The 13,008-nt window shown below is 41.1% G+C and overlaps 2 protein-coding genes across 12 annotated transcripts in view; one reads left to right on the forward strand and one right to left on the reverse strand.

Annotated features, from left to right (window-relative positions):
- The window catches only part of chn (zinc finger transcriptional factor charlatan), a 263,213-nt gene that overhangs the window by 188,089 nt on the left and 62,116 nt on the right, over positions 1-13,008 (reverse strand). For 2 of the 7 annotated variants that reach the window (XM_069126408.1, XM_069126406.1), the window contains exon 2: positions 2,638-2,820. The exons of the other annotated variants lie outside the window; for them this stretch is intronic. The gene's annotated coding sequence lies outside the window, so the exon portion shown is untranslated. The remainder of the gene's footprint in view (positions 1-2,637; positions 2,821-13,008) is intronic. 7 annotated transcript variants of the gene reach the window in all.
- grh (grainy head) overlaps positions 1-13,008 on the forward strand; it is a 162,078-nt gene that overhangs the window by 74,121 nt on the left and 74,949 nt on the right. The window lies entirely within an intron of this gene.

Below are 13,008 nucleotides of genomic sequence, written 5' to 3' on the forward strand. Positions count from 1 at the left end.
ACCCGTGCTCGATTTCATTCGCGGTGGAACGCTATCGATGGTCGATCGACGAATGCACCAATTTCCCGGTGACGCTTTTTCGTCGTGAGTTCAAACTGTGTGAAAATACCTTGACCCGTACTTTAAGATACGAGGTGTTCGTGAAAAGTGTCGTTCGAAGAGGAACAAAAGTGACGGAACGTATACATGGAAATACATCCGTGCTGTATCTACCATCAAAAACTTGAGAAACGGAAGACGGCAAAGTGTACGTGTGTGTAAATTATTGCTGTCGTTCGTTTGAAAACTGCAAGAGGAATTGTTCGAACATTCCACGTGTCCAAGGAGTATGTTTTACCCAGGATAAACGATCTCGAGGCGAATGTCGTCGGATCGGTAGCTACCACATCGGTCGCTGACATTGGATTCGTCCGGAACAAGGTAGCCGTGAGTTTTATTCTTTGACCTTAATCGGATCGTAATTTTTAGGAATAGTTGCAACTATCGTTGAAAGCCACCGATAGCCTACTGAGTGGAGACTTTGCCGCTCGATACGCAAGACATGTCGGAAGTTGACCGTTACCCCGCGAAGACCGACGTTACTTCTTTTTACGCGCAAACGATTTTGGCGCGAGTGCCGCGAGTCCTTAATGGTATCGCGTTTCCAACGGGCCTTGGAGGCTCGTCATCGTGAGATTTCGTGTTCCTCACCGAACGACTGTTTCTCGTTGTCGTCGTCGTTGTCGTCGTTGTGTTCTTCTCGTCACGGTGTTTTCAACCGTGCGACGTTGTCAGCCTCGCGAACCCGTGTTCTCCCCGATATCCGGTCGAAACATTCAGAAAACTTTGTTTTTCGTTTTACGGTCTCTACCGAATATACCAGGCCGTTCAGTTCGGCCAGTGTTTTCTGTTTTCGAATGTGATCGCATCAACGTACCTTGTTTTTCACTTCGATGAAAAACGTTAAGAGTGACATCGAGTCTCGTGCAGAAATAAAGGCAAGTCGTTCGCATCGAACGAAATTGGATTTCTATGTGGCAGTTTCGAAGGAAATTAGACTTATACTATGGATGTGCATTCGTTTATGAAAAGTTGAAAAGTGTAAAAATATTCAAAATGTGAATAATATACGAAAAAGTATAAAATATATAAACTATTTGTTATAATATTTAGTTGGTGAATCGTGTGTCCACTTAGATTCCATTTTTCATAATCCTATGAAATTGCATAGAAATCCGCAATCTACTTGAAATCTCGATGGGAAAGATACTATTTCCATGAAAAACCATATGGTGTTGATTAAAATATAAAATATTGGATTTATGCAAAAGGCAATTTTCTTCCGATCGTCAGAATATTTGACGAATCGTAAAGTACTTGAACTTGTCTCTTCGCAGAATCTAGCGATTTCAAAGATGCTCCCTTTCTTGAAATTTTCCTTCAATGTTCATGTATTATTGATTAACACTCGAATGCTTAGAAACGCGTTGTCGCTCGTCTCTAGGACTGTTCAGTATTTTTACCGTGTTTCGCTGTCACGCGTGAAACGCTTTCCCACGATAAAGAGTTTGAAGACGCAGGGTAGCGGAAAATTGAAATTCATTCTGATAAAAGTTATCGATAGCACTCGTGACACATCGTGAACGTTTTTGACTTCCGCCTCGTATGCATCGAATTAGCCTCGATTTGCGATACTGTCACTGTACGCTGCACGCGATTCTTCCATTATAAAAATTTCATTTTTTAAGATAACAGAGATACGCTATAAGGCAAACGAGTCACAAAATATTTTATAGAAGGAAATTTCAGCGAGAAATATTCATCCACACAAGTGGTGAAAATTTCAAAAACACGCTGACATGAGTATATTGTGTGTATAATTCACTAGACACTTGCTAATTTTAATTAATATAATCAAGACAGGTAGGCGATATTTTACAAGCACACTCACATACACGTAATTCAGAGAAATACACGCATACAATTACAGATTCACAGCAGATACATCAACGATACACTATAGTTTAAACCATCGTATAATTCGACTTCCAAACTGGTCTTGTCTAACAGAGCCTAATTAATATTAGGTTGTCCGGAAAGTGTCTTTCTTTTACAGACACGTCTTTTACAACAACGCATCTTTATACAAACATGGAACCTAATCTGTCGAATGTTGTGATCTTTAGTTTGATAGAACAAAATGAATCATACGTAGTTTGATAAAATAATATAAAACAGAAAATGTACATCCATTATTCCCTTATGAAACGAAAGAAACTTTTCGGACGACCTAATACATCATCCTCCAACTGCAACAAATTTATCATCTAAATTTCTTAATCTTGAGCCGAGCGTTCAGTAACCTACGAGCGGGAATTTTTCTCTGTCCAGAATAACTTTTATTTAGCCTTATTTTATTCGATGTGTTATAACACACGCGATACCTGGTTGAAAGGCGAGTCAAAAAACTAGAGAGCACACATATAGATACCTCTGACTCTGTCCGCAACGATGACCCTTTGCTAGTGCCCAGCTTATGCGGAGTCTACACAAAACGGAAAGCCGAAATAGGGTCTGAATTTCCCATGGGTACCGCCTAATTATGTCCATGGGACACTCGTTCCATTATGGTATATGCATTGAGCATTTGCTAGTTACCCTTTTATGCTAAGTGAGAGCAGAGCCAGTGGATGACCCTTGGAATGGGTGACCGCTTGTGGACGGTCTGGCCTACCGGACACTTTCCTGACCATCCCTGTGTACCCACGAAGACCCGCAGGTTCCTTGCATTATAGGGTGTCTTCTAAATATACGTAACACGTCGTCGCACCTGGGCCTTTGCTGTACGATAAATAATTTACCATTTAATGATATTAGTAAAAGAGCAAGTATAAATAGACGGCGAATGTTGATACGTTTACGAATAACTTGAATATACAAGATATTTGTATTATTAGCAAACTTGTTCCTATGTTATTAATATGTAATTATGTAAGCATAACAATTCGAGCGATGATATTGGTGTGATAATATTAACAAGATGGTCGTACGATGAATGCTCGATGTAAGATACTACGTGTTAATCAGTGGAAAATTATTGGTTTCTTGAGAATATAAAAGCTACCACGTGAATCATTTCTTTGCTTCATTAAAGAAGTTTCCACGCTTTTTCTGTTTGATATGAATCGGAAAGTAGTGGCCTCAGGATTTCCTTGTATTTATTGAATTTATTAATATATTACGTGTCATGAGATATATCTCGTGTTTTTTATTCAGTCACAAAAAGTTATTTACGAGGCATCTCAAATCTTACCCTGTTTTAAATTATATAAACACCGATAATTTTATTACAAGTCGTAGTCGAATATAACACGCTAATTACTTAGATCCAAGTATTTTAAGATTTCGTTTTACTTAATACCATCTATGTATACGAGAATGTCCTACCGCGAAAATCAAATGTAGATACCTGACAGAAGAAACGTTTCATTAGAAAGCAGGGATGCGTGCACTTTATAACGAACCATAAAGCAACATTCTTGCACAAACCTACGTCAGAGACTTGAACGATCGATAATGAGCCACCCTGTATGCAGCGGAACGCGCGTTCCCGCGAACGTCCGTTGAAGCTCCTTGACGACAGTTGGAAAAAATTCAACCAAAAAGGTTAGAGGAAAAATGCACGAGCGAAATAATACGTGATTCCAGTGCGGGGACACGTACGTCGATCGAGTTTTGCTGCGAGAGGTCCCGGCGGCGGACGATCTCGCAAGCGGCCACCGTTTAATCGACAATTAGTCTGGAAAGGGCGATCAACGGCGTCACGAGAGCCGCGGGATAATCGCTGCCCCGGAGGACGCGAGCCGCTTCTCGTGATCCTCGTGCACGCTTAATGGAGCTATAAAGCCGTATTAAGATTAACTGTTCCTCGCAGGCCAGTGCTCCAATTGCGTAACGGAATAGCAGAGGAATTAGAGTTGGCCGCGCGTTACTCTAACTCTGCGTTGTCGGTTCGAGCGATAACGCGATCCATTTTACGAGATCGATCGACGAGATCGTGACAGGGGTTGGTTAGAGTTCGTGTTGTAGCATGTCTGCACGACAGGTTGCGCGGATTTTATACGAAGATATTTCACGTGGAAAATAGGCAAAGATCGGAGTAGACGTAGTAGATAGAGGGGATTAAGTAGTAGACCGTATGTGCTAAGTAGGTAGCAGTGTTGTAGACTTTTTTTTCGTTAAGCTGTTATTCATTGTTGGCATATTTTATCGTTGAGACGATGACGACGACGATAGTAATGTCTTTATTGCGTTTTGTTAGTGTGCAAACAATCGAACGATATGTAGCGAGTTTCTATCGGACTGAAGCACATGCTGTTGAATCGAAGTGTTGTCAAGAATGTTTGAGAATAAGCGACTTCTTTGGAAGGCGCACAAGTTACGCTATGATATCCTTGGCTGTGTTAGATCGTACGATGAATTCTCTTCCGCGATGAGACCTTGATTCAATGGTATTGTTAACATAAAACACTTGGACGTTTCGTTCATGAGGCTTTGATCCATAGTACCTTCTATTAATTGTACAAATTTCTTAAAGCGGTAATTTAGTACTTTGTTTAAAATATTATCTGAGAAATACGCCATGCCTGAACTACTTTTTTCGAAAATAAAGCTTGTTCAAACTGTTATTATTTGATCAAAAATCTTCGTTTTAAAACAGGTTACGGTCAGCAAAAATACTGGTCTGGACTAAGATGGTGGATGTTTATTACGCAACAACTAAATAATCTTAATAGAAAAATTTTCTAAAATCGTTATTTAAATAGAATCACCCTCCCCTGACATGCAATAACCAATACGTAAACATCCAACAGTAGCTAAAATTTCACAAGCTATTAGTACTTCCTACATACACGCAGTAAACTCACGATTTCCTGAATTTAATCTCCCGCGATGGGAAAAGCTATTAGATCCTCGAGGATCGCCCAGAAAACCGGGCGTATAAATTGAAGCGTCGCGAGTACGGTAGAAATGAGAAGACAGAAAAGCGTTCGAGCTTCCGATAATCGGGCCTGAAGCCGGTATCAGCTGCTGGTAATCGGCTCGGAAATCACATTATCACGATACCCGTGCACCGCGTAAGCAACTCTGCGGAAAGAGAAAATCCAAGGAGCAACGCGGCGGGAGGATGGCAAATGATACTTTCACGGTACATTTATCAGCAAGAACTGGCAACGATAATAACCCAATAGGCAGATGTTATAAATTGTATTACCGTATGCTTCTTTATAGCGTGCTAATTAACCGCGTTCACTACCGGACGGAACGCTGTTGAAATATGACAATGCTCACGCCCGCGGTGGACGCTGCGCAAAAAGGAACCCCGTGAAAACCGACAAACCAGTTTCTGCTTTATCCGAAGAACTTGGTGCATGCGTTAAAATAAAAAAAAAGAAGAAAAAGGAAAAAACGAGGAAAAACAGAAAAAAATATAAATGGAAAGAAATGGAATACGTCGGTCACGTTCATTCGGTAACGAGTTAAACGTTTCGCCGATTCTGTGGAATCGCGTGACGATTCGTCCACACGCGTGTACAGGATGTTGCGGTGATCCTGTTCGTGTGAGATATCTTCATTATTTTAAATAACGAGGCAGAATATCAAATATAAAAAGAATTGAGAAAAATATATGGCGACAATGGGACGCAGGTGAAAAGAAAATCTGTAAGCCGATTTTATCTTTTAAGATAGATACTGCGTAAGCTCTTGGATAAGCGTATTTTAGTATTTCTATACTTTCAAACGGTTATTCCAGCTGGCTTAGAATTTACAGTTTCCCTGTACGCGGAAAATTTATTTCGTCCTCGAGGAAGGAAATTTTCTTCCCTGTAAATTCACGATAGATGAATACCTTGATCCGGACAGATAAACGTAAGTTACCTATTCGCAAGAAAAATGTTATATTTCGTCGTGAATACGCGTGCGAATTTTTCTATCACTGTGCTATTTAAAACATCAAAATTAACCCATTAGAAAATCATTAAAGAACGTTATATCAAATATGAACTGTTAGAAAAGCCACTGTTGTCATACTACTATTACTACTATTACTACTACTACTACTATTACTACTGTGCTTTTCTCGATCCTAAAAGTTTCACAAATAATATTCTCACCTATTATTTGAAGTAATGAGTTTATCGTGACAAGCTGTGTGTATGATACTGGGCGAAAATGATATTTACGAGTACGATGACTTCGCAGTTGGACGAAGAGAATCGAAGTGGTCCGCAGAAACGTTTCTGTGGATCACGCGAAAGCATAATAAGAAGGGATTAACGGATATCCGTGTTTAAGTTGTCAGGGCTCTCGTTCCCGCAAGTAATACGACGCAGCAACGACAAAGGATCGGTCGAATTAACCCCTCGGATCCATCCGCCTCACGCGATACGTCACCTTCGGGAGAAACGATTTGTTTCGGATCTACATTGCGAATCAACGTAAATAAACAAAGAGAAACGTGCTCCGCGTGACGTTGCCTCGTATTAACGTTACTCGTTGCCTAGTTAAAGGCATTATTTTACGTTGAACGTAATACCGTGCTGGAGCTGGTAATCTCTTAATCAATGCTACTTATATTAAACTACTAGATTATTTTTCTAGATAATATGATAGAAGCAAAGGATTGCATTACTTGTTATAAAATATGGACAAGTTCTACGTCCATTCCTTGAATTTAATCAGTGATATAACGAAGAATATATTTAATTGTTTAATTGTTTCTTTATAAATGACAAACATATCGTTTACCGATAATCCGTCAAGATCGCTGTGTTTTTATACTTAATACAGATTGGTTGTTATACTCGTGATATTATAATTCCCCTGCAGACGAGCTAGATCATTTATGTCCACGTCTAATTTTTCAGCATTCTAAGCTCTCAAGAAATCTAGCAAAATTCCAACGTACCAGACGTCTCTGTTACTTCGTACGATCGTTCGTTAAGCCAAATACTTCGAATATTTTTCAACATACAGATAAGAATTCCTTTCAAAGAAACCATCGATAACCCATTTATATTACAAAGAATTAAAATAAAAGACAACACGAGTTTCAACAGTGTTTCACAGTGCAGACCACCGTAGAGTTCTGTACTCCTTACAACGCGTTAAGAAATTAGAGGGATTTGGACAAGGGCGTGCGTTTGATTTCGATATGCAAATTAACGCGTGGTCTCTCGCGGCGGCGTTAAATTGGACTCACGCCTCTTTCTCCTCTTCCTCTTCACCGGCACTTCCTTTCTCTCTATTCCGCCGTGAGACAGTCGCCAATTTCATTTGCGCTAATAACACGATCGTTAACCCAGTGAGAGTAAGCCACGGGGTGTGCGCCGCGTTTCCTTCGGCCGGCTGTTCACGCCGCCACAATGCCAATAATGGTGTGGCGTTTCCGGTGAATGGCAGCGAAGGGGGTAAAAGAGCCGCGAGGTAAAAGCACTCCCGTCGGGTATTGTCACGCCATTCGCTACTTACCGAGACCATTTCTTTTCACCGTCGTGTCTTCGTTGCTCTATGAATATTTTGCTCCTCGCCTCGAACGACGTCCTTCGGTAACGACGTTTCCGTTGCGAATCTTCTATTTCCTCGTGCGAAATGTTGGCGAGAAATTGTGGTACAATAGCGTTACGAAATCGGCTAACGAAGTGCTGATTGTTCGTATCGTATCACGTTGAATCTATTCCAAGCTCGAGAAAGCGAGTCGAGATTGCACTCTCTCGCAGGTGAAGTTGAATTAAAAAATTTGTACAATCTCGCGTTTGCAGGAAGATGTCCAGTTCTGACGTTAGAGCGTTCTTGACGTACGTGTAGTTTCCCTGATTCGATTACGCTTTTCAGCCTCTTTCAGTTTCATCGATTTCATTCAGGTTTCGATTTCTTTATTTCCTTATTTTAATTATTTTATTTTTTATTTTTATTTCATTTATTCTCTTAATTATTTTCTTCTATTTCAAGTCGATATAATTTGAATATTTTTATATCTTTGAATCTTCGATGTTCGTCGTGTCGTTTCTGCGAGTCAACTATTTCTCTCGGTCTTTCAGTTCCATCGATTTTACTTTGCTCTTGATCTCTCTTCTACTCGAGTCGATATAATCTGAATGCTCTAACGAAACATGTAGATGCATTTTTTTATTTCACGAAGGATAAGTTTAATATGTTTCCTCAAAGATACTTGGAAGTATCTTGTCGAATGGAAGAGTGTGGTGTTCGAGTTAACCGCAGGCGCGGTTTTTCTGCCGTTCTAAAAATACGCTAGAGCATGCTTAATCCGAGGCACTACTCGACTCGACGAGAACACCCGTAGGCGTATTGTCCTCCAGTTCTCACCAACGCGACTGCCTCGAGCCAACTTAATTTCCTCTGTTATCCTAATGAACAGGTAGAGCACCGTCTGTCAACACCTTTTACTTTTTTCCTCGAAATTAAACGTACTTGTCTGGATGGCAGATAAAAACAAATGATTATATGTTTGGGAATCTCTCGGGTTAACGCGAAATATCCGCAAAGGTTGCAACAGTGGCAATGAAATTCATGTTTTTGCATTCGCATCGAAGTAAGAAATTTTCGCTACCGATACTACAACTACTCTTGTATCTGTGATATAGTACAAGAACAGCTTCGTCTGACGTTCGTCTGTTTGATCAATTATTAAAATAATAATACAGTCGTAAAAAGTTTTTACAAGCCTTCAAATAGTTTCACGAGCCACTGTACTTGATCTCATGATTAGTTTCCAACAGATAGAGAACGAAGATCAACAAACGACGTCCGACGAACGCTCGCATGAATCCAAACGCAATATATTAACGCAATTTTCTGTGTTTGTTGGTACGACGCCGCAACGAGGCAAAAAACAGGCCAAGTAATTAGCGTAACACTATCGTAACCGGATGTCCAAGCGTTTTTTGCCCTCACTACCACAGGCTGATCCATCTTTTTGCACGTGTCGTTCTGCAGTTTTTCGTATTGGTTCTTGACTGAGAGGTCTCGTGTCTGTCGTGATTTTGCCGATGATATAGTAATGGTAACACGTCGAAACGTTTGCACGCGATAAAATAATGAATGGAAGAAAAGGGAAAATAGGACTTGCAATATCGTATCGTCGATTTATTTATAAATTAGAGATAAACGTTATCTTAAACTCTTAATTTGAAATTCAATTTTTCTAGAAACTGGTTGGAAAATTTCTTATCATAGAAAATTATTGCTTCCCTATTTAGTGAATATTTTATAATCGATAAATATTTTAACGATTCATCTGACAGAGATTTCGAACTTCTATCGAAATCGTTTCTTCTTCGAATTCGTTCGTATAGATATGTCGAAACCGATGATTTCTTAAATAGACGAACAGATTTCTATTTACGTATTCCTCTAAAGAACCGAAACATCATAGCCTGGAATTTTTGTAGAGCTCTTGCGTTAAAATTGACTTGTATTCGTAAGAACGTATTAAACTAATCCCGTCGCTACTCGAAACAAGCCAACGAAGAAACGCCTTTCACGAAAAAAGACGAAAGAGTAATTTGTGTGGTGTTGTACCTTTGGGTATCCGCGTCTCGGTTTACCTGTCGCGAAGATTCCCGCCGTCGACGTGTGGTTATCACCTCGACGAAGAAGAAAAAACGCCAACAAGAGAAAGGGCTGAACGAAGGATAAATCCATGCCGAGGATGGGACCGTTAGACGAGTCACAGAGAACACGTTTGGTTCGGTGAACAACAAAAATTCCTATCTCCCTTTTTCATACATTTTTTCCAACTTTTTTCTTCTTCGTAATTTTTCTCCTCTGTTCCTCGTCCGGTTGTTTCGTTTGCCGCGCGAAACGAAAAATCGCCTTAACAACGAACAATTTGTCGGAAGAAATTCCTCAGAGAAGAAGAATTCGCGACGCGTACTTTGCTCATGTGGGAAAGCTTCGCGAGCTATTGACGCTACTAAATGACGCTTTTCATTTCTGCACGCTCAGCCGTGCTCGAAAAATGAGGGAACTTTCCGCCAGGATCACACGAACGGATCCTTTCGTTTATAGCCTCGATGAAATCCCAACGTCTTCCTCGATTACGAATAATTTTGCGTCTTTTAATGCAGAAATTAATCCTTCGCCATCTTCTTATCTTCGATCATCGAGATACACAGATTCTCCATTTCGAATGCATCCGAATGCGAAGGATACGCTTGATGGACATACAGTAAGGTAGGATTATCATAGTGACCGGCGCTTCGATATTCTAAAATTCTGAATTATGATAATTACAGCGGAGAATTTTAATATTACTTGGACGAACATTTCCCCTTCTGACGAGTAGAGAAGTTATAACACGCACTTTCTAGTAAAAAGTTATAATCATCAAGCTGTCAACGTGCCCAATATATTTCGCCATTTACCACGCCACTAATAGCGTCGAATAATCAAATGGTCTATCTTCGGATATGAACTGCTAAAATCTTATTGGCGATCGAACTGGCCGAGTTACAACACAAAATATACTTAGCCTGACTGGCGTAACTTAACCTCGCTCTACGCTAGCATTTAAATTTACTCGGGCAGAACGTCCCTAACTCTAAAAAGAGACCGAAACCTCCGGTGGTTCGTTAGCATAATGAAAGCGTTCCCGTAGAAATTAATTGGATCAGAGTAGCCGGCAGGTGGAAAAACGATGAAATCGGGACGGGTTAATCGAGGATAATGCTCGGTGTCTTTGAACGGTAACAGCCGCCGGTCGAAGAGGACAGGATCGAAGAGCCGGCGTAGCCGATCGTGACAATAAATTATTTTAGCCGGATGATAAGTGTGCCGAACGTTAACAAGCGGGATAACGCGGGACGAAGAAGGCTGGATAACGCGTATCAGATCGGTTCCCGTGGCGGGAAGCGGAAGAGACGAGAACCGAAAGATCGAAGATGAGGAACGCTCGATAATCGCAGCACGGTCGAAAGAAGGGTAGAGGCCGAGAGGTAGAAACGAGACGTGGAACCCGCGGCGGACAAGAGAACCGTTAACCGGTCTGTACGCACCGCCAGATATACTGCAAATTGATATTTTTTCGCCGCGGTATCGAAAGAGAACGAAAGAGGAGGTCGGCGTTAACGAGGAATGATTTGTCGAGCGACGGAAGCTCGCCTCAGGCTAAGGCGGTTCGAGATCTTCAACGGTCCGCGGACCATCTTCCGCTCTGAATCACTGATCGAAAGCTCCCAATGGCTCTCGAGCGTTCTGGAAATCGTCTACCGTATCTGGCGTTTATGACACGCTATGCCCGAAAGAAGTTGGATCGTTGCGATACCGATCGTATCTTTAAAAAGGGTAGGACTTTCTTTAGGCTCGATGTTTCACAGTGGGGAAATTTTCAGTGGCTTCTTTTTGCAAGTTGCTTTTATCAATCCGTATCGATTTGCTGGAATAAAATATCGACGAAGAGACGGAGATAGAATCTGATGGACGTCGACGCCTTCGGGTAGCGTAGTTGAGAAACGGATATAGTTCTTTCTTTTTTCTTCTTCGTTATGAAACGCGCATTACGACAAGAAACGTAACGACGTTAGGACTGACATGCCAAATAGATAACGTAGAAATTCTCTTCTCTTCGTGCAGAATTAACGATACCCGTTTGATATCGTTGAAGTAGTCACCACTTCTAAGAAAACTCTACATCTGGTCTTTTTAGTTTTCTCAAGCACTGAAGCCATCGACAGCGTATAGACAATAGACTGAGACGAAGGCAGACCATAAACAGTAGACAGGCGACGATGGTTTCGGGGCTTTCAGTTATAGGGTAACACTGCTAGCGTGCGTATCGGGATCAGCTCAAATTATATTCCTACTTGTACTTACGCTTCTGTATTAAAATATATTTTCTACTTTACAATTTATCCACGCGTTCTTCATACATCTAATAACCTCAACAGGTATACCAGACAATCGACTATCCTAATCCTATTCGTAGAAAATTCACGCAAACATTTGACGAATAACATCGAAAATATTCAAAGTAAAATACCTGCGTAAAAATTCCATTTCTTAATTACGTCCGAAAAAAGATAAATTCGTATAAAAATCCTTCCAATTCCAATTTATTACGCTCGGCTTGGACTAAAAACTAGCGCAGAAATCACGCCCCATCCATAGCGGTCACCCTCACGACTCACAGATCCGCCGGGAGGAACGAACCCAAGCGAAAAGGAGAGGAACGCTGCTCGCACACGCGATGATGTATCGGCCGTGGAATCGAGCTAATGGAAGGTCGCCATAGGGAGATTAGTTAACGGGCCACGGATGTGTATTCGGGATCATAATGCTTCGCTGACTTCGAACTGGTTTTTGATATCCGAAGCCGGCTTCGGGCAACGTAGGAACGCGCGTATGAACAAGAAAATCCAGAGCACTTACACGCTAGAGGAATATTCGTGGTGTTTCGACGTGCTCGTTTGGTCCATGTGGCCCGTTTATTGGCCAGTCTGAATCAAATTATACAAGCCGCTCGACAGAGTAAGACACGTTGCGCAGAAACAAACGTTACCGAGTGTGTCTCTCGGCTCGGACGCTGGTGATTTCGATGCGTGCATAGGCGAGCTCGTTCGATTTCGCGTTCGAAACCTTGTTTGCGCGTGGAATGACGTAAGATTTATTGAATGGTCTGCTGGTTCTTTGAAAGGTACGTACGTTCCTTCAACGTGATTTTTGTTCGAAGAAACGAGAGGCTTGAATCATGTTAGCTCTTTCTGGCCAGATGTTGTGCATAAGCGACATTCTATTTGAATAAATTATTAACTAACTAAACGATAAATATCCATAGCTTAACAGATACCTACCAATTTGAAAAGGAAGTAGGTATCATGATACGTTTCTTCAACGAGTTATTAACTGGCTAAATGCGGGTATATTTTCTCGGCGCTAATATTAGTGCGTGATGTCTTCTTTGCAGAAACTTCGGAGAAAATGTATTTTCTTCGCTAACGATCGAAGAGA

Source organism: Bombus flavifrons, chromosome 13 (assembly GCF_040668555.2).
Source record: "Bombus flavifrons isolate JBK064 chromosome 13, iyBomFlav1_principal, whole genome shotgun sequence".
NCBI lineage: Eukaryota > Metazoa > Arthropoda > Insecta > Hymenoptera > Apidae > Bombus > Bombus flavifrons.